The sequence below is a fragment of the Capricornis sumatraensis genome, chromosome 1, assembly GCF_032405125.1.
Source record: "Capricornis sumatraensis isolate serow.1 chromosome 1, serow.2, whole genome shotgun sequence".
Lineage (NCBI taxonomy): Eukaryota > Metazoa > Chordata > Mammalia > Artiodactyla > Bovidae > Capricornis > Capricornis sumatraensis.
The window spans coordinates 116,906,358-116,925,852 of NC_091069.1; the positions used below are offsets into that span (position 1 = coordinate 116,906,358).

At 40.8% G+C, this 19,495-nt stretch overlaps 1 protein-coding gene and 1 non-coding gene across 7 annotated transcripts in view; both read left to right on the top strand.

Annotated features, from left to right (window-relative positions):
• The window catches only part of APP (amyloid beta precursor protein), a 312,912-nt gene that overhangs the window by 251,093 nt on the left and 42,324 nt on the right, over positions 1 to 19,495 (top strand). The gene's annotated exons all lie outside the window — the stretch shown is intronic.
• Positions 8,104 to 8,210, top strand: LOC138093476 (U6 spliceosomal RNA). Its single transcript, XR_011146100.1, has one exon. It is a non-coding gene; the product is annotated as a U6 spliceosomal RNA (small nuclear RNA).

Here is a 19,495-nt window from a genome sequence, read left to right on the forward strand (position 1 = left end):
GTTTAATTGTGGACGTGCTCACCAGCCCCCCTCACCCTGTGAGCTCTTTCTGGACGTATCTTGGGCATGCTCGCATCCTTGGTATCCCGCATAGGACCTGGTACTCTGCGGGCGCTGGTCTTCAGAGCTCGCACGTGGGTGCTCAGTTTCTCAGTCGTGTCCAGCCCTTTGTGAGCCCATGGACTGTAGCCCACCAAGCTCCTCTGTCCATGGGATTTCCCCGGCAAGAATAATGGAGCGGGTAGCCATCTCCTCCTCCAGAAGATCTTCCGATTCCAGAGATCAAACTGACATCACCTGTGCCTCCTGCATTGCCGGCAGATTCTTTACTGCTGAACTCCCAGACAAACTCATCCATAGCTTCAGTCAATTCAGTTCAGTCGCTCAGTCATGTCTGACTCTTTGCGACCCCATGAATCGCAGCACGCCAGGCCTCCCTGTCCATTACCAACTCCCAGAGTTCACTCAGACTCATGTCCATCGAGTCACTGATGCCATCCGGCCATCTCATCCTCTTTCGTCCCCTTCTCCTCCTGCCCCCAATCCCTCCCAGCATCAGAGTCTTTTCCAATGAGTCAATTCTTCGCATGAGGTGGCCAAAGTACTGGAGTTTCAGCTTTAGCATCATTCCTTCCAAAGAAATCCCAGGGTTGATCTCCTTCAGAATGACTGGTTGGATCTCCTTGCAGTCCAAGGGACTCTCAAGAGTCTTCTCCAACACCACAGTTCAAAAGCATCAATTCTTCGGCGCTCAGCCTTCTTCACAGTCCAACTCTCACATCCATACATGACCACAGGAAAAACCGTAGCCTTGACTAGACAGACCTTAGTCAGCCAAGTAATGTCTCTGCTTTTGAATATGCTATCTAGGTTGATCATAACTTTTCTTCCAAGGAGTAAGCGTCTTTTAATTTCATGGCTGCAGTCACTATCTGCAGTGATTTTGGAGCCCCCAAAAATAAAGTCTGACACTGTTTCCACTGTTTCCCCATCTATTTCCCATGAAGTGATGGGACTGGATGCCATGATCTTCATTTTCTGAATGTTGAGCTTTAAGCCAACTTTTTCACTCTCCTCTTTCACTTTCATCAAGAGGCTTTTTCGTTCCTCTTCACTTTCTGCCATAAGGGTGGTGTCATTTGCATATCTGAGGTTATTGATATTTCTCCCGGCAATCTTGATTCCAGCTTGTGTTTCTTCCAGCCCAGCGTTTCTCATGATGTACTCTGCATATAAGTTAAATAAGTAGGGTGACAAAGTACATCCTTGACGTACTCCTTTTCCTATTTGGAACCAATCTGTTAGGCTGAAGCAAATCCCCAGGCTATAAGGTAGATGCTCCTTAACTTACATGGGTCGGGTGGCCTCCTCTGTAACCCTGAAGACCCACCCTGAATGCCTTCCTTAGCACCTAGTGTAGCTAGTGTTGCGTAGAACAGACCTCTTTCCTCAGCCACAGCATTCTCTAAAGCTGTAATTGATCAAGCCAGCAAAGTGGGTGCAGCTGGCACAGCTATCAAAGAATCAAGCAGAATTCTCAGCACTGGAATGAATAACATTTTACAGTATTATCCTCTGTCATTTCCATGGGCTTCTGCTATTTGGTTTTCTGCCCAATTCATATATTTTGACACTTGATCTATTACATATGTTGTCTGGTTTGACTGTCCCATCAACAAGGGTCTGAATCTGTTTATTTGCTTTGCTTCACCGATAAAAATGCATTATCAGGACTACTTTATTATTAGTCTTATAAAAGCTTGCCATTTATTACTTTATAATAATTTTTCAGTTCAGTTTGAGTTATTATTATGTGCAAGTTCCCAGTCATGTCATTTATTATTTAATGTTTTCCTTTTTTAAAGTAAGATATTTGCATACAAATTATGAAGTTTTCTGTGAAGAAAGGCTTAAAGCATTGTTTGTAGCGGGGAGGGTGGGGAACCCTTATTCATTTAAAATAACTGTTTAGGACTTTATTTTTTTATTCAGCAAATGATAGAATCATTAATGTAAGGAAAATATGCCTCTTTTCAATGTCCATGTTTTAATCATCTTTCAACTCTTCACAAAGGCAGAATTCCTTCATCTCTACTATCATTCAGCTCAGTTTTTACTTTGTCAGTTTGCTGTGTCAGAATGATTGGGTTTTTCTACCCTTGGTAATCTTCCTTGAATCTATGCCAAAAAGAATTCTATTCTTTTGTAAGCACTGAGGTTACTTATCAAAGTGTTTCATTTTTGTAGCTTCCTCAAGGCTAAAATCATTGCAGCTCTCAAGAGATGGGTGTTCCACAGAATGTTGTAATGACCAATTTATGAGAAAGTCAGGAAGAGGGAAGGTGAAAGTCAGGAAGACGGCCCAATTGTTTTATAGCCTGTTTTGTTTTGTTGTTTTTCTTTTAGCATTCAAAATTAGTAAAAGCATGAATTGTTATAAACCAGATGTTGGAAGTTCTGTCTCTGACTGAACAAATTCATGGTGAATGGGGTAGGATTGAACTATGTGGAAGGAAATCAAGAAACTCAGTTAATGAAAGAATGCTTATAATTTTTTATTACAATTTGACTGTGGCCCCTTGATAAACTCTTCAGCTCTTTGGGGAAAATACAGACTGTTCATTTCAAGGACAGTGTCTCCATTCTCTGCTCCTAATAAACCTATTGATTTGGGGATTTAATGAATCCAAAGTAGGCTAGGTTTAAATTAGAATATTTATAGCACTTGCCAGACCAACAAAAAAGGAACGTTCATTACTACTGAGAATTGGAAGTATTCTTGTATATAATTGTTAGTCAAGGAAGGCTATCAGGGAGAAAAAAAATCATAAAAGTAAATGAAATGAACAAAGGCAGACACGACTTAGTAACTGACCAACAAAAAGTAACTTATTCTTTGTTGTTCATAAGAAGTGACTTTTATGTATATGTGGATTTTTTATTTTAGAGGTGATTAACTATTTGGATATTCTGTTGTTGCTGTTGTTCAGTCGCTATTCGTATCCAACTCTTCACAATCCCTTGGGCTGTAGCACGCCAGGCTCCTCTGTCTTCCACAATATCCCCGAGTTTGCTCAAACTCATGTCCATTGAGTCAGTGGTGCTACCCAACCATCTCATCCTCTGCCGCCCTCTTGTCCTTTTGCCTTCAGTCTTTCCCAGCATCAAGGTCTTTTCCGGTCAGTTGGCTCTTTCCATCAGGTAGCCAAAGTATTGGATATAAGGACGTTTATCTCTCTCATAAATTGCCAAAGACGTGTTCTTTCCTTAGTTTTACGGTAGTCTCAGAGCTCCTTGCTGATATTTTCTCCAGTATTACTGCCTGAATTACAGTTTTGACTGCTGTTTATTTTCCTACCTATAACTGTGTATCTTTGGCCCCCTCAGAGCAAAACAGTTACTCTTCCAAAATAGAACCACTCATTTTATGAGAAAAGGAAAATGTGTTGTCAAGTGACCTACATAGAAGCATATTAATCTTCAAGACGAGAACGTATACTATGACAGTAGCACCCCAGTTTTCTGATGCTTTGACCGCCATATTGAAACGTCTCCAAACAGCAAAATATAGATGGGTCAATGCTGATGGGTCCATACCTCAGATCGAGCTAGTTTGAAAACTGTCTTAGGAGGTTACAGCCCTTAAGCATTTGACACACATAGTGACTAGTTTGCACTTTGTAGACAATTAGCTCTCTCTATATCTTTTTTAAATATGATATGTAAGCTATCTTTTTCTTAGCAGTTTAATTATTGAATCTATAAATACATTGTGTGTGTAAGTTGACATGTATAACTTGACATATGTAAATTACTGACATGGAAATTACTCAGGGAAACAGCATCTGTTATTCCCTGCTGACAAACAAATATATTCTTTTCTGTATTTGTGATACATAATTTTAAAAGAAATCTCAATCCTCTAGCATTATTTAAAAAAAAAATACACTTTCTAGGAAGAATGAATGTCAAAAAGTTTAATATAAAACAAATGTAATGTCTCCCATCTGGCAGACAGATTATAGACATTAATATGTACAATTTAGTGTGATATACTGATCTTGTTTCTTGCAATCCAAGTGGACTCTATCAGTCATTAGATGACTTATATATAAAATACATTGTTTATTTCATGCCATTGCAGTGGTTCTCTGGATTATGTTTTCAGTCTAAATAACTAAGTGGTGTCTGTTAAAATCTTTTGCTTTATTAATTGGGCTTTTTGCCTTCTTATTATTGAGTTGTAAAAGTTCTTTATCTGGAGACTAACCTCTCATTAAATATATAATTTGAAACTATTTTCTCCCATTTTGTAGGTTTTTTCACTCTTTTGATATCCTTTGAACACACAAAATTATAAAATTTTGATGAAGTCCAGTTTATCCATTTGTTGTTTCTGTTGCTTATGCTCTAGTATTCTGTCTAAGAACCATTGCCCGATCCAAGGTCAAATATAAATCTGTGTTTCTTTCCAAGAGTTTTATAGTTTACCCCTTATAATTAGATCTTTGATTCATTTTGAGTTTATATGTGGTGTGAGGCAAGGATCCAACTTCATTCTTTTGCATGTGATATCCAGTGTCCCAGCACCATTTGTTGAAAAAACTGTTCTTTCTATTTTAAATGGTCTTGGAACCCTTGTGAAAAATCAGTTGACCAACGATGTATGAGTTTATTTCTTGACTCTCAATTCTGTTCCTTTGCTCTACGTGTACATTCTTATTATTGTTATAATAGTGGGCATTTATCATGGACCACATTATTTTGATTACTGTAGCTCTGTAATAAGTTTTGAAGTCATGCATTGTAAGTTGTCCTTTGTTCTTTTTCAAGATTGCTTTGACTGTTTGGGGTCCCTTGCTTTTCCATATGTTTCAGAGTCTTTTCTCCTTATTTCTACAAAAAAAAAGATAGTCAAAATTTCAATAGGGATTACCTTGAATCTGTAGGTCAATTCAGGCAGTGTTCTTATTATAAATTTTTTTGGGTTTTTTTTCATTGGAATAGAATTGATTTACAACGTGTTCATTTCAGGTGTACAGCAGCATGGTTCAGTTATACATATATTCATTCTATTTCAGATTCTCAATGTTCTGTAATAACCTACATGAGCAAAGAATCTGATTTATTTTAATTTCCTTCTGTTTTAAGGCCCTGTTGTAATTTTTTAAATGAAGTTTTAAAACACTGTCACTACTTAAAGAGATATCCATTATGAATTGATTCCTCTGTGTTCCCATGCAGGAGGGTTAAGCTTTAGAAGCAGCAGGAAAATTGATTTAGCACACTGATACCCTTTATTTCAAACCTGCCTGAGATGCAAGGAAATTTCTATGTGAACTTTTCCTTAAATCATGATGACTGTGACACACGGACACGTTGGTGTGTTTTGTCTGTTTCCATGCCATTCTCTGATGTGTGTGTGTGTGTGTGTGTGTGTGCGCACATGTGTGTGTGTGTGTGCGCCTCAGCCAAGTGGGAGGCATTGCCTCCCACCCCAAGCTCTGCGGCTGCTTGTGATGATCTCTGGTGCAATTCCAGGGTGTTCCCTGAACCCACCAGCTCTTATGCATGGCCCTGTAATTTGAATCAAAATTCAAGAAGGATTCTTAACTAAAATGATTGGGAGGTAAAGTCAGACCACAGTAGAGGCTCCTAGACTGTTTCTGGCAGGGAACCTTGCAGCAGATGTATCTGATTTTGGGGGGGTAGGGGGATAGATTCTGGGGAATAACCAGTAATGTTACACTGGAGAACAAGGGCTGGCTATCTTGTCTTTCACAACCAGCTGCCTTCAAAGTTCATATTTTGAAAGAGAAGAAAAGTGGTAGTGATATTTGCTGCTGTGAATATAAAGATGCATTCAAATTGAGATTAATTTTGAAATCTGTTTCCACAGAGTCTACCTGGAAAAAAGATGAATGTGTTTACATGTGAGAAAGAGTTTGGAAGGAATGTTAATTTGCCTCTTGCTCATAACTCAGAAACAAATCTTGCAATGTACTCCCTGAGTAAGCTCCATTGCTCCATTTCTGACTCTTAGAAAATCCCAGGCAAGAATACTGGGGTGGGTTGCCATTTCCTCCTCCAAGGGATCTTCGTAACCCAGAGATAGAACCCATGTCTCCTTTGTCTCCTGCATTGCAAGCAGATTCTTTTACCACTGAGCCACCAGGGAAGCCCAAGCTCTGTTACTCTTTGTTAACTCTTCTCCTGCCGTCTATGCTATGCTGCTTTATAAAGTCAGTAATGAAGAGTAAAGTATAAGGTCTCATCAAAAGCAGGAGATCGGGGATTTCCCTGGTGGTTTAGTGGCTAAAACTTCACCTTCTAATGCAGGGTATGTGGGTTCAGTCCCTGGTCAGGGAGCTAAAATCCCACATGCCTCTCTTGTGGCAAAAACCAAAACATAAAGCAGAAACAATATTGTAACAAATTCAATAAAGACTTTAAAAACTGTCCACTTCAAAAAGAAACCTTAATTAAACACACACACACACACAAAAGAAACCTTGAAAAAAAAAGATCTATTAACCCATTCCAGTTTATGAGGCATAAGTCCAAAGCAATGCTGACATCATATGAATCAAAATGCTATTCAAAGAGTCTTTTGGACTTGGGGTGAGAAAGTAGTCAAAAGACCAAAGTCAGGATGTTACTTAATTTCAACTACTATTGCAGATCCATTGATCTAAGACAGTGGATTGAAAATGGCCTATTTAATGTTTTAAAATTTTTTATAAATATATTTATAACTACATGTGCTCATAAAAGCATGAGTTAAATCTCATTATTTCTGTGGAACAGCAAATAGTAACCATTTATCTTGTCTTTCACATGTCTCTGTATCTTTGTTTTTAGTCTGGGTGGTATTGAGACAAGTCTGCCCGTACCCTTCGAGCAAATAGAGGAATTGTGTGTTCAGCTTCCTCTTAAATGTGGAACTTGATAAAGCTGCTCCTAAGGTCAATAGAGACCAGAGACATTGTCATCTGAGAGAAGGAAGAAGGGCCAGCTGCAAGTTTCACGCCTCTCAGAAGCAAGAGGCTGAACCAGCCGGCCTGCCTTGGCAAAAAATTCTTTCCTTCTCTTTCAGAGGCTGGCAGACTGAAGGGAAAGCTGGGGATGTAGCTAGTTCCTTCTGAAGCTTTGCCAAGTTATAAAGAATTTCCTGAGACATGAAGAGTAGAGATCTGGGAGCGCTACAGGGAACATTTCATATTAATATGATTATAGTTATTAGTATATTTTTATTTAGGAGATTGTTTTTATTTAGAAGCAAACCAAATTTCACATTCTAGGTTTGGGGCAAAGGTGGGAGACAGTCAGAGAGAAATTGCTGTTCTAAGTTCTAAATGAGTGACTCTTTTGGAAAAACCTGCCTTCATTTCGTTGATGACGACTGAGGCTTGAAATAATTAAAATGGTTTGTTCTCAAATGATGCGCTTCCCAGGTGGCACTAGTGGTAAAGAATCTGCCTGCCAGTGCAGGAGGCATGAAAGACCCAGGTTCAGTCCCTGCGTCGGGAAGATCGCCGCAGAAGGGCATGGCAACCCACTCCGGTATTCTTCCCCAGAAAATTCCACGGACAGATGAGCTTGGTGGGCAGGCTACAGTCCATGGGGTCACAGAGAGTTGGACAGAACTGAAGCGACTTAGCATGCATGCACGCACACTCAAATGACAGTCATCATGTGTGATAGAAAGGAAAGTTGCCGAAATAGCCTTTTTGATGTGACTTACATCATAAGAAAAGTATTGTGATGGGGCTCAACTTGGAAACATAATCATTCATACTGTGACCTTTATTACATTAAAACTTTTTCTTTACCTCATGACTATGACCTGGTAGCTTATACTTCTTGCTGTTTATGTTTCCCATGATACCAAAAAGCAGTTTCCTAAAATTTTTATATATGACACATTGGTAATAGTTATAACTATTACATTATTAGAGTTTTCTAATCAAACCGCTTTAGTCAAATAAAAAGAAAACTAACTTTATCGTTGCCACTGAGCTATGACTAGATAATGCCTTAATTCTTGGCCACCACTCTTAATGAGTTCAAGGAAGTATTAGAGGGCTTCAGAAGTATAACGTGATGCTTACTTCGGCAGCAAATATACTAAAATTGGAACAATACAGAAAAGATTAACATGGCTCCTGCTTAAGTATGACATGCAAATTTGTAAAAGCTTCCATGTTTTCAATCTATCATATATGAGGCATCTAGAATAATAAATTTATAGAGATGACATAAAATGGTGGTTGTCAAGGCCTGAGGGGAGGAGGGAATAGGGAATAGGGGATTAATCTGTAATGAGTACAGAGTTTCAGTTTGGGAAGATAAAAATGTTCTGGAGATGGAGGGTGGTGATGATTGTGAATATACTTAATGCCACTGAAACCGCTTTTAACCACTTAAAATGGTTAAAATAGTAAGATTTGTGTTATATTTATTTTTCACAATAATAGTAGCTCTATGCACATTTATATCATTTGCCATTGTGAGTAGCAGTGGCATCTAAAAATTAATGCAAGGATGTTGGATCTTCAATAAGCATTCATTACACTCTCCCCATATTCCAGATTATCTGCACATCACCAGACATTTTGCAGGTATAGGGCACAATCTTTCATACCTGAATAATTTAGAATCTGCCTGGGGAGACTTTGGATAAACCCAGTTGAAGGAGAGGCTTCTCTCATTAAGCTGAGGGATGTTGATTGCATGTCTCTTGGCATTAGGTAGCATCATCTGGCATTCCTTACTTCTTTCATCACTTATTGAAGATAATTAGAGGAGAAAGGAACCTAGTCTTCAACCATTTCAGCTCCATCATTTCACTGGCTCAAAGAAATTATAATCTGCCCAAGGGCGTGTATCTGGTTAATAAGACTAGAGACAGAATCTATTCTGGTGTCTCTGTATCCAGTAGTATTGTTCTACCTCCTTGCTGAGGCCAAGTTAAACCAAACTGGATTTTGGAAGCTGTTTGTTCAGCTTTCGCACCTGTTCTTTGAAAATATAATGGGTATAAGAAATGGCCCTCTTTCAGCATATGTTACTCAGTAATAAATGCTTCCCAAGCTCAAAGACTCAACACCCTTGGATACTTAAGTCAATGTGAACATGTTCATAAAGAATATTAGTGTCAGCCTCATTGCGCATTTTGCAGGGTTTTTTTGTACATTTGTGTTCTGCATTGGCTTAGAAATCATATGCGAACGCATGAAAACTGACAACAAATGTGCCTTCTTCTCTATAATTGCCATGCGGTTACTCTGTGCAGAACAAGCACACATTTCTCTGGAAACGCAAGGTAATAATACTCAGCTAGGTCTTAACCATTTGTGAAGGATCTGACTTAGTGTTTAGCTCTGTGAATGTCAGTGGCTGGAGCCCTTCACGTCCTATACATCATTAAGTCATCTCCCAAGCCAGGGGAGAGAATCATTTTCATGACTGCAAAGACACAGTTTATTTATTGCCACTCAAATATATATAGAAAAGAGAACAGAAGAGGAAAGAAAAAGAATTTGAAAGATTTTGCAGTTTTTTTTTTTTTCCTAGGTTTATATTATTACTCTGGTGTCTTGATGACTGGCTTTCCTTTATTTCTCTTTCTTCTTTTCTGTTTTTTGAGACTCATTTCATCCTCACAATAAACTTGGACAAGTGAAGTAAATAGTTAACCCCTTTATTCGTCTTCATGAGCCTCCAGGAAGGCTGACCTTTTGTACCCAGCCCTGGATATGTTTAAATATGCTGTTCCATCTTCCCAGTCTTGGCCTTTTGAGATCTTTCTGAGCTTCCAAAACCCCAGCTCTCTTGTTACCTCTCCCTTAAAACTTTAATTAGCACAGAGCATCTGTCCACTGGTCATACTGTTTATATGTGTGTCCGCTGTTGCTTTGATGTGCGTGTGTGTGCGTGCTCAATTGCTCAGTTGTGTCTGACCCTTTGAGACCCCATGGACTGTAGCCTGCCAGGCTCCACTGTCCATGGAATTCTCCAGGTAAGAACATTGGAGTGGGTTGCCATTCCCTTATCCATGGGATCTTGGATCCCATGGCATCAAACCCAGGTCTCCTACATTGGCAGGCAGTTCTTTATACTACACTACCTGAAAAGCCCACTTTGATGTGTACATGTCAACTAATTGCCATGTGCTAATTATAAGCTCTTTGAAGGGTGTGAATCAGATTTCTCTGCATTCATTTCTCTTGAAACAAATCACTGGGTAGGAGGAGGTATTACAAATACCTGTCTTCAGTTGGAAAAATTGTGGCTCTTGGAAACCACAGCATCCCTTGGAAACTTACTTGAAATTCACATTCTCTGGTCCCACCCCGACCTCCTGATTCAGCAATGCTGGGCTGAGGAACTAGCAATGTGGCTTTTAACAAGCTGTCTAGGTGACTCTGATGCATGCAAAATTTTAAGAATTATCGATTTAGAATGTGTTCAACTTATGAAAAATTAAGAAATAGGTGAGGATCTATTCTAGCCCACCTATAAGCCATTTAGATTTACCCATACTGCTATGTCCTAAATCCACATGATGAAAACTATATGTCATAAAAAGTGTTTATGGCATAAACCTAATTGAAAAAATATATTTGATTAATTCAACAACAGCTCCACTTCCCAGAAAAAGATACATAGTTGCTAAGTAGTCCTAGGTGAAAAAATGTACACCTTCTCATGATTAGATACTAAAAGTCAAAACATAACTTTTTAAATTATCAAATTGATAATTTTTAAAATCTGCCATACCCTGTCATAGCAAGCTAAGTGAAAAGGAACTTCCTAAGCTTTTGATCAGTGGATGAACGTAACCTTTTGGAACCAGTTGCCTCTCCCTAATTAAAACGTACTCCTAAGTCACTTCAGTCATGTCCGACTCCGTGCGACCCCTGTCCCTGGGATTCTCCAGGCAAGAACACTGGAGTGGGTTGCCATTTCCTTCTCCAATGAGTGAAAGTGAAAAGTGAAAGTGAAGTCGCTCAGTCGTGTCTGACTCCTGGCGACCCCCTGGACTGCAGCCTACCAGGCTCCTCTGTCCATGGGATTTTCCAGACGAGAGTACTGGAGTGGGGTGCCATTGCCTTCTCCAATTAAAATGAACAGTCTTCTCTAATTTGACACTATTGTTGTTGTTCAGTCACTAAGTCGTGTCTTACTCATTGCCCCGTGGACTACAACACACCAGCCTTCCCTGTCCTTCACCATCTCCTGGAGGAGTTTGCTCATACTCACCATATTCCTTCCTCCAGCTACCCTGGCCCACCTGTGGAAAGGGGAGGGACATTTCCACCATCACTTGAAACCCCTCAGTACTAGTTTTGTAAATAAGCATCACTGCCTTTAAAACAGTGGCTCTAGTGGTAAAGAACCCACCTGCCAATGCAGGAGACTTAAGAGATGTGGGTTCAATCCCTGTGTCGGGAACATACCCTGGAGGAAAGTCAAAAGTCTTAGTCGCTCAGTCATGTCCTACTCTTTGCAACCCCGCAGACTGTAGCCCGCCAGGCTCCTCTGTCCATGGAATTCTCCAGGTAAGAATACTGGAGTGGGTTGCCATTTACTTCTTCAGGGGATCTTCCCAACCCAGGGGTTGAACCCGGGTCTCCTGCATTGCAGGCAGATTCTTTACTGTCTGAGCCACTGAGGAAGACCCACCCTGGAGGAGGGCGTGGCATCCCACTCCAGTATTCTTGCCTGGAGAATCCCCATGGACAGAGGAGCCTGGACAGCTACAGTCCACAAGGTCACAAAGAGGCAGATACGACTGAAGCCACTTAACACAGCACACACACACCCTTTAAAGCAACTACGAAGGACAAATGACATGCAGCAGACCTGGGTTCCCCTTCTCAAGAGTCCTCTTCAGGTTATATTTCTCTCATTTTGGAGTTCAGTGCCCCTAAAATTGTAGGGAAATTGCCATATGTGATGTCGGCTGGAAAATGTTTCAAGAAACTTGGGTGGAAATGGTTTAAGTTCCAAGTCTAAATGAGCAGTGAACTATTAGGCCTTCTCTGTTTTTGCTTCCAAAATTTAATAGTCTCCTATAAGCCTAGAGCTCTCCATTTCTTTGTTATTCTGTAAAAAAGAAAGGAGATACTTCCTAATGCACTATTGCTGGCCTCATCCTGTTTTTCTTAAGGTGGTTGTTGTCTGTCAAAACAAGTTCTTTGCAATTTTTTTTTTTAATACTGCAAATGAATTCTTGAAGCAGACCAACCAAATTTAAGTGTTTTGAGGGTAATAGTAATAATTATAGGAATTGCCCCCTCAGTTCCCTGGTGGCTCAGGTGGTAAAGAATCTGCCCACAATGCAGGAGACCTGGGTTCCATCCCTGGGTGAGGAAGATTCCCTGGAGGAGGGCATGGCAACCCACTCCAGTCTTACCTGGAGAATTTCATAGACAGAGGAGCCTGGCAGGCTACAGTCCATGGGGGTCACAAAAAGTCAGACACAACTGAGCGGCTAACACTTATTGCTGAGAATCAATCTGAACATTTTCCAAACTGTTGTTACAAGGCAATTGCAGTTATCATGAGGAAAACAGAAAAAGAAAAAGAAAAAAAAAAAAAAGCTATTTCAGGAAAAGTGGGAATAGATGGGGTCTGGGAAGAGTTCCTTTTTAATCCAGTATTCAGGCCCTGCCAGGAGATATTCCAAGTTTATAGGCTATTTATGGGCTAAGTGTCTGCTTTATTTTTCTTGCTTTCCTTTTGTCAGAAAACCAGTTTCTCACCACTTCAGTGCTTTCTTTCCTTCTTGATGGAGAAGTTTTCTTATACCTGAGGTTCCTCCTTTTAGGTATGAGAAGAGAAATTAAGTTGCTTCAGTCATGTCCAACTCTTTGCAACCCTATGGACTGTAGCCCCCCAGGCTCCTCTGTCCATGGGATTCTCCAGACAAGAATACTGGAGTGGGTTGCCATGCCCTCCTCCAGGGGATCTTCCCGACCCAGGGATCAAAGCCCTGGGTCTTGTGTCTCCTGCACTGGCAGGCAGGTTCTTTACTACTAGTGCCACCTAGGAAGCCCCTTACCTCCCCAGGTGATTCTTAAATATTCAAAAGTTTAAAAATGCATGCTTATATGAAACAGCAAAAATACAAGGAATTCTTAAAGGTTTAAATTATATTTACGTTGGTCTTGAACACAGAAGAATGGCGATTGTTGTCATGGAAAATTAATATGTCCTGGTAAATTTACCATGTGGGTTTCTAGTGGTGCTTATTTCCAAAGCAGTGATTGTATAAAATATTAAAGTGAAGCATTATTAACCTTGAAGTTCAAATTCATTGAGAATTTGTTTAGGTGTGACAGGATTGATGGCTATGTTTTCTTTCTCCATGTTAAGACTTCTTATTAGCTGTGAAAAGGGATTGGGATAAATGGCTTATTAAGTTTGATTAACTATATCTGAAAGACATGAACAAGCATAGGGCAGGCTCCAGTCAGAAAATGCTGTCGCTTTCAATATTTTCCCCATTTCCTCTTTTATTTGCTCTTTCAGAAACTGTGATTTACTATTCTACCTACCAGAATCTTTTCTTCCCGCTTTAGGTTTTTCACTTTCTATTATTGATACTGACGTTTTACTCAAAGAAATTACTCATTTAGGCTCTTTTCAAATCTAAAGTGATACTATTTTAATAAGAGATGAAAGGGAAATTTGACATAATACACCTGGAGTTGTCAGCATTTTAAGTGACAAATAATAAAGTTTAATCTCGGAGGATTGTCAGAGAACCTAACACTAGCCCAGGAAGTGTGTCTTCTTAGAGAATTGGCAAAAAAAATAACCAAGACAAGGAACACTGGGTACCAGCTCCAGATGTGAGACCCAAGAGCATCTCGCTCTGTAAATCAACAGTGTGTGTAATTTTTTGGATCACGAAAGTAGTAGTAAAAGTTAGTCGTCACTCAGTCGTGTCTGACTCTTGGCAACCCACCAGGCTTCTCTGTCCATGGGATTCTCCAGTCAAGAATACTGGAGTGGGTTGCCATTCCCTTCTCCAAGGGATCGTCCCATCCCAGGGATCAAACTCCGGTCTCCTGCACTGCAGGCAGATTCTTGACCATCTAAGCCACCAGGGAATGCAAATTATATTTTTTGCTTCTTAAAGAATCTCCTGTGGAGACTTGGCATAGAAATCATACACCATCTGTTTTTTTCTCCCAAAGGGAATAGATGGCATAACTGCAAATGTCTTAGACACAGAGGATATGGTCATTTGGGTTTTTCCCTTCACCTAGAGTGAAGTCCATGGGGTCACACAGAGTCGGACGCGACTGAAGTGACTTAGCAGCAGTAGCAGCAGCAGAGTGAAGTCAGGTAGTCAAGGAGAATACTTGAGAACTTTCTTGGCAAATGGCCAGAAAAAGTAAAGAAAATGAAAAGTCTCGAGGGTCACATATTCTCTCCAACCTTGGACCGCCTCCCATTTGCCAGAGATCACATCCTTGTCATTTTTATGAGAGAGGCAGGACCTGAAATTCAGTGTGCATTCTTGGTGACCCACTGGCAATTTACCCTCCTTTTCTCATCTTTCAGCTATCACCTTTCTTAAAAAAAAAAAAAAAAACAGAAGGAAGAAAGCAATAAAATCCCTTAGAGAAAGCTGTTCTGACCTTTGATCTTCCTTTGATCTGGATATGACTAGGTGGGTGTCTGTTCCACTCAGGCTGCCATGATAAAATACTGTAGACTGGGTAGCTTAAACAACAGAATTCTTTCTCACAGTTCTGGAGGCTAGCAGTCCAAGATCAAAGCCTTGGTAAGTTTGATTTCCCCTGAGGCCTCGCTTCTTAGTGTGCAGATGGCTGCCTCCTCACTGTATGTGAGTGAGAGAGAGGTCTCTGGTTTCTCTTTCTCTCCCAGGCCTGTTCCCTGTCACCCCATTTTACCCTAATTCCCTCCTTAGAGCTCCTTTCTCCACATAGAGTCACATTAAGCGTGAGGGCTTTAACATATGAATTTGGGGGAAATGCAATCTAGTCCATAACGGGTAACTACATGGTGCTTTGGGATAGATCCAGTGTACCCCATGCTCAGTATGCCCCATCCATCATTTCTTTAGTGCATGTGGGTTCTTACATCCTCAAAAAATCGAAGGAAGCCATGAAAGAGTTCCTCTTTCCTACCCTAAGTCATTGCAACCAGTTTTCTCATCAGCAGTCTTCCACTCTCTCTGTGAACTTCAAATATAAAACTACTTGGGTGTATCAAAAGCCTACCCTTGACCTAGAAGGATTTGATGGAATTTTTAATATTTGGTTATTTGGCTGCATCAGGTCCTGGTTGTGGCACTCAGGGTCCTTTTTTGTGGCTCGAGGGCTTCTCTCTAGCTGTGGCCTGCAGCTTTAGTTGCTTTGTGGCATGTGGGATCTTAGTCCCAGACCAGGGATAAGAACCCATTGGACCACCAAGGAAGTCCCTGATTTGATGGATTTTAAAATGTTGTTTCTTTTACTAATTTCTCCACATGTGCCCAGTCGCTCAGTCGTGTCGGACTCTTTTGCGACCCCATGGACTATAGCTTGCAAGGCTCCTCTGTCCATAGGATTCTCCAGACAAGAATACTGGAGTGGGTTGCCATTTCCTTCTCCAGGGGATCTTCCTGATCCAGGGATCAAACTCGTGTCTCCTGCGGCTCCTGCATTGCAGGTGGATTCTTTACCACTGAGCCACTGGGAAAGCCCCAGTATTCACTTACTGAGATAGTGTTACAGTTTCCTAGGACTGCCAAAACAAATGACCATAAACCGAATGGCCTAAAAACAACAGAAATGTATTCTTTCACTGTTCCGGAAGCTAAGAGTCTGAAATGAAAGGGTTTACGGGGGCTTCCCTGGTGGCTCAGAGAATCCACCTGGCAACGCAGAAGACTCAGGTTCGATCCCCGATCCAAGAGGATCCCACATGCCGTGGAGCAACCAAGCCCATGTGTCGCGACTACCAAGCCTGCGCTCCGGAGCCTGGGAGCCGCAAGTCCTGAGCCCATGTGCCACAGCCACTGAAGCCTGGGTACCCTGGAGCCCATGGTCTGCAACAGGAGAAGCCAGCGCAGCAAGAAGTCCACACACCGCAGCTGGAGAATAGCCCCCACTCGCCACAGCTAGAAAAAAGCCCTTGCAGCCATGAAAACCCAGCAGAGTCAAAAAATAATTAAATTCAAAAAAACACTTTTTTAAGTGTCTCTGGGGCCATGTTCCCTCTGAAGGCCCTAGAGGAGTATCTGTTCTGTTCCTTTTCCCTGTTCTTACTGTTAGCAACCACCGCCAACAGCCCTTCAGCTTGTAGATAAACCACTCCAGCCTCTGCCTGTCCTCACACAGCGTGTCCCCTTTGTCACTGTGTCTTCTCCATATGACCAAGAGCCCACCTGACTCCCATGGGGTCCTCTCGATGCCATATTGGATTGAGAGCCTTACTCCAGTATGATCGGATCTTTACTTGACTACGTCTGTGAAGATCCCGTTTCCAGAAAAGATTATATTCATAGGCACTGGATGTTAAACAATGTCACTATTATTTCGGGGGCAGGCCATAATTCAACCCATTCCAGGCAGTTGCTTTTGTTGGTTTGTTTGAGGTGCATACTGTAAGGCATGTAGGATCTTCGTTCCCTGACCAGGGATTGAACCCAGGCCCGCTTGCAGTAGAAGCGTGGAGTCTTAACGACTTGACCGCCAGGGAAGTAAGTCTCAGGCAGTTTTATCTTTCATTTCCTTTGACTTCCACAATTCCGAAACATTGTCCGAGTTTCTTTCTTAAACATGATCAAATTTAAGTCAAAGGACTGCATGCATGTTTTCTGATGACCTCTTTTTTTTTATTTATGACCTCTTCATTAAAAAATAATAATTTCTATATTTAATTGGTTCAAATTGTGAAAGACTTTTAAAAATGCTTTGCATTTGCTTGAGGCTGATTAGTGAGTAAATTTGTAAACTATGACTGTTTTAATTAGCCAGGGATAATTAATGTTTACCATACTTAGAAGATGAAAAGACATGTATAAATGCACTGTAATGTGAGTCATTTTTTAATTTGTTGTTGAAACTTAAAGTTTATTCAAATAAAGACTGCTTACATCACAAATGCACACACAATAAGCTGTTGGAGACCTGTGGTAATTAGTGTCGAGGGCTTTAAATTTTGAGGTTAATTTCATTTTATTGAAGATGATCATGTTTTAATACTGCATATTCAGAGAAAGCTAGTTATATTTTTAGTTGGATTGTGTAAAAGGGAGAAGGAATAGAAATCTGAGACCAAACTGGTAACTCTTTATACAGTATATCGTAATTTAAGATGAAGTCTGTTTTTTGTTTTTTATTTCTGAGTTTTTTTATTTCAAAGCAGGGTGGAGGAAAGAAAAAGGTTACCTGTGCTGAGATGAAACTATCACATTTAAGCAGCTTTTTTTAAGAAAAAACATTGTAGAATTCTATGTAAATTTTCAGCAGGAAAAGCATCAGGGGCTTGGATGAGATCTGATGCCAAGATTGGAAAGTGTGGAGATTAGAAACGTTTTGGAAGGAAAGACTAGGGCAAGATCTTCCTTAGGAGGCAGCAGGCAGCATTATCATGGAACCAGTTGTCTCACGCATAGGACGGTGAGGACATGGTTATCGGGTAATTTTCCAGCATGTTCAATGGAACACAGCTCTGGCTTACAGGTGACAAAGGAGAGCTGGCCGCAGGGATTACACCCCCATTTTACCCTTCATCATTGTCCAAAGGGAGAGCATATTCAAAGGTAAATTAGCAAAAGGGTTAGAGCTCCACTTTATTTTTATCTCCTACACAATTTTCTCATTCATTCTTTGTATAAGGTTGCTTTTTTTATATAATCATCTCATAGGTGCTCATCCTGAAATGATTTGACTTAAGAGCGGGGTGAGGGGAAAGACCTACAACTCTTTATTTGGATGCAAAAGACTTTGCTCCTTAGTTCTTAACAGTAACCACCATCTGATGTTATTTTTAACCATGGCAAAGTTCTCTAAAGAATTTTCACTAAGTATGTGATGCCACTTCACTAGAGATGAGGCTGTTCATTATCTAGCAGAATTCAATACATGATTCTTTGGAGGAATCTGATGTGAACTTTTTTCCTATAATACCTGGGGAAATGGGAAACCTCCCATTTTCCTTCCCGTGCTTCCCTGTGGGCTATGGCAGCACTTACATGCTTTCTCCAGACCACAGTTCCAGGGGCTCCAACCCCCTGCACCATGATATGGAATATCACAGGCTCCACATACCTAAATAGAACCTGTCTTTCTGCCCCCAATCTGTGCTCTTCTGTTGGACACAACTCAAGTCAAGAACGCAAATATTAGCCAGCCGCCTGACAGCACCTCTTTCCTTTCCCGGTCACAGTCCCCCCTCCACACCTCCCACCACCTGCTAAGTAACACTTCTTGTTCTTTGTATCACGTCCGTTAGGGTCTTTCTGGTTTTGTCACTTGTGTACATTCTTGCCCACTATCTTCCCCATTTTTGAATGTCGACATGTTTTTTTAGGATTTTATAATCCCCAGGTTTCCCCTCTGTCCTTTTCTTTATAATTTACCTAAAAACAACTGCAGGCCACTCTCTCAACGCATGGAATCCCCTTAGTCTGTATTTTGCTACCGGCATATTCTTCCTGCAAGCTAGCATACTCCTTTGCCCTGTGTATATCCCACAAATTCCAAGTCCTTGGCTCCTGTCTAAGCTGCTTCCCTTTTCATCTCCCTTGTGTTCCAGGAACCAGAAGAGTCCCCACAGGCAGAGGCATCCCATCCTCTGTACCTTGGGCCATGGACTTGTGTCCACTAGAACTGGAGTCGCTCTTCCTTAGCAAACCTGTAATATCACCATCCCAGCCCCAAAGTCCCAGTTTGTTTCTTTCTTGCTCTGTCCACACCCCTTACCATAGCATTTGTATAGGAATTACTTTTCTGCCCATCTTTTCTCTGGTGCCTTGAGCTTTGAGTAATAAGAAACTGCCTTAATTATTTCCTACACTGGCCTGGAAGATGGTAGGATTACTGAACAGCTGAATGCATGAATAGATAAATTAATGAGCTCATTAATTAATAATAAAATGATTTTAATTTTCTTGGCTCCAGATTAATTTTTGTAAAGTGAGTCCTTTCAGCTGCTCTTCATCTGCTCTATTAATACTTCCCTGAAGACAGTCACTTTCCACCCATCTCCAAGCTTCAGATGCCAAGCACTTTCCATCACCAGGCTTGGTTCCCCTGCATTGTAAGAGGATCCCAAAGTCCTCTAATGAAGGAGATAAAGGACCATTGCTGTCCTAAAAATGTTCCCTGCAGAACGAGTTTTCTGTTAAAACACAGATAGGCCAGTGTGCAGAAGAACATAGAGGCCTGGTGTGGTTTTTTTAATCTGTATAAATAAACCGTTGTAATCTTTTTGCAATGCTATTGTCAAAGATCACAGATCACCA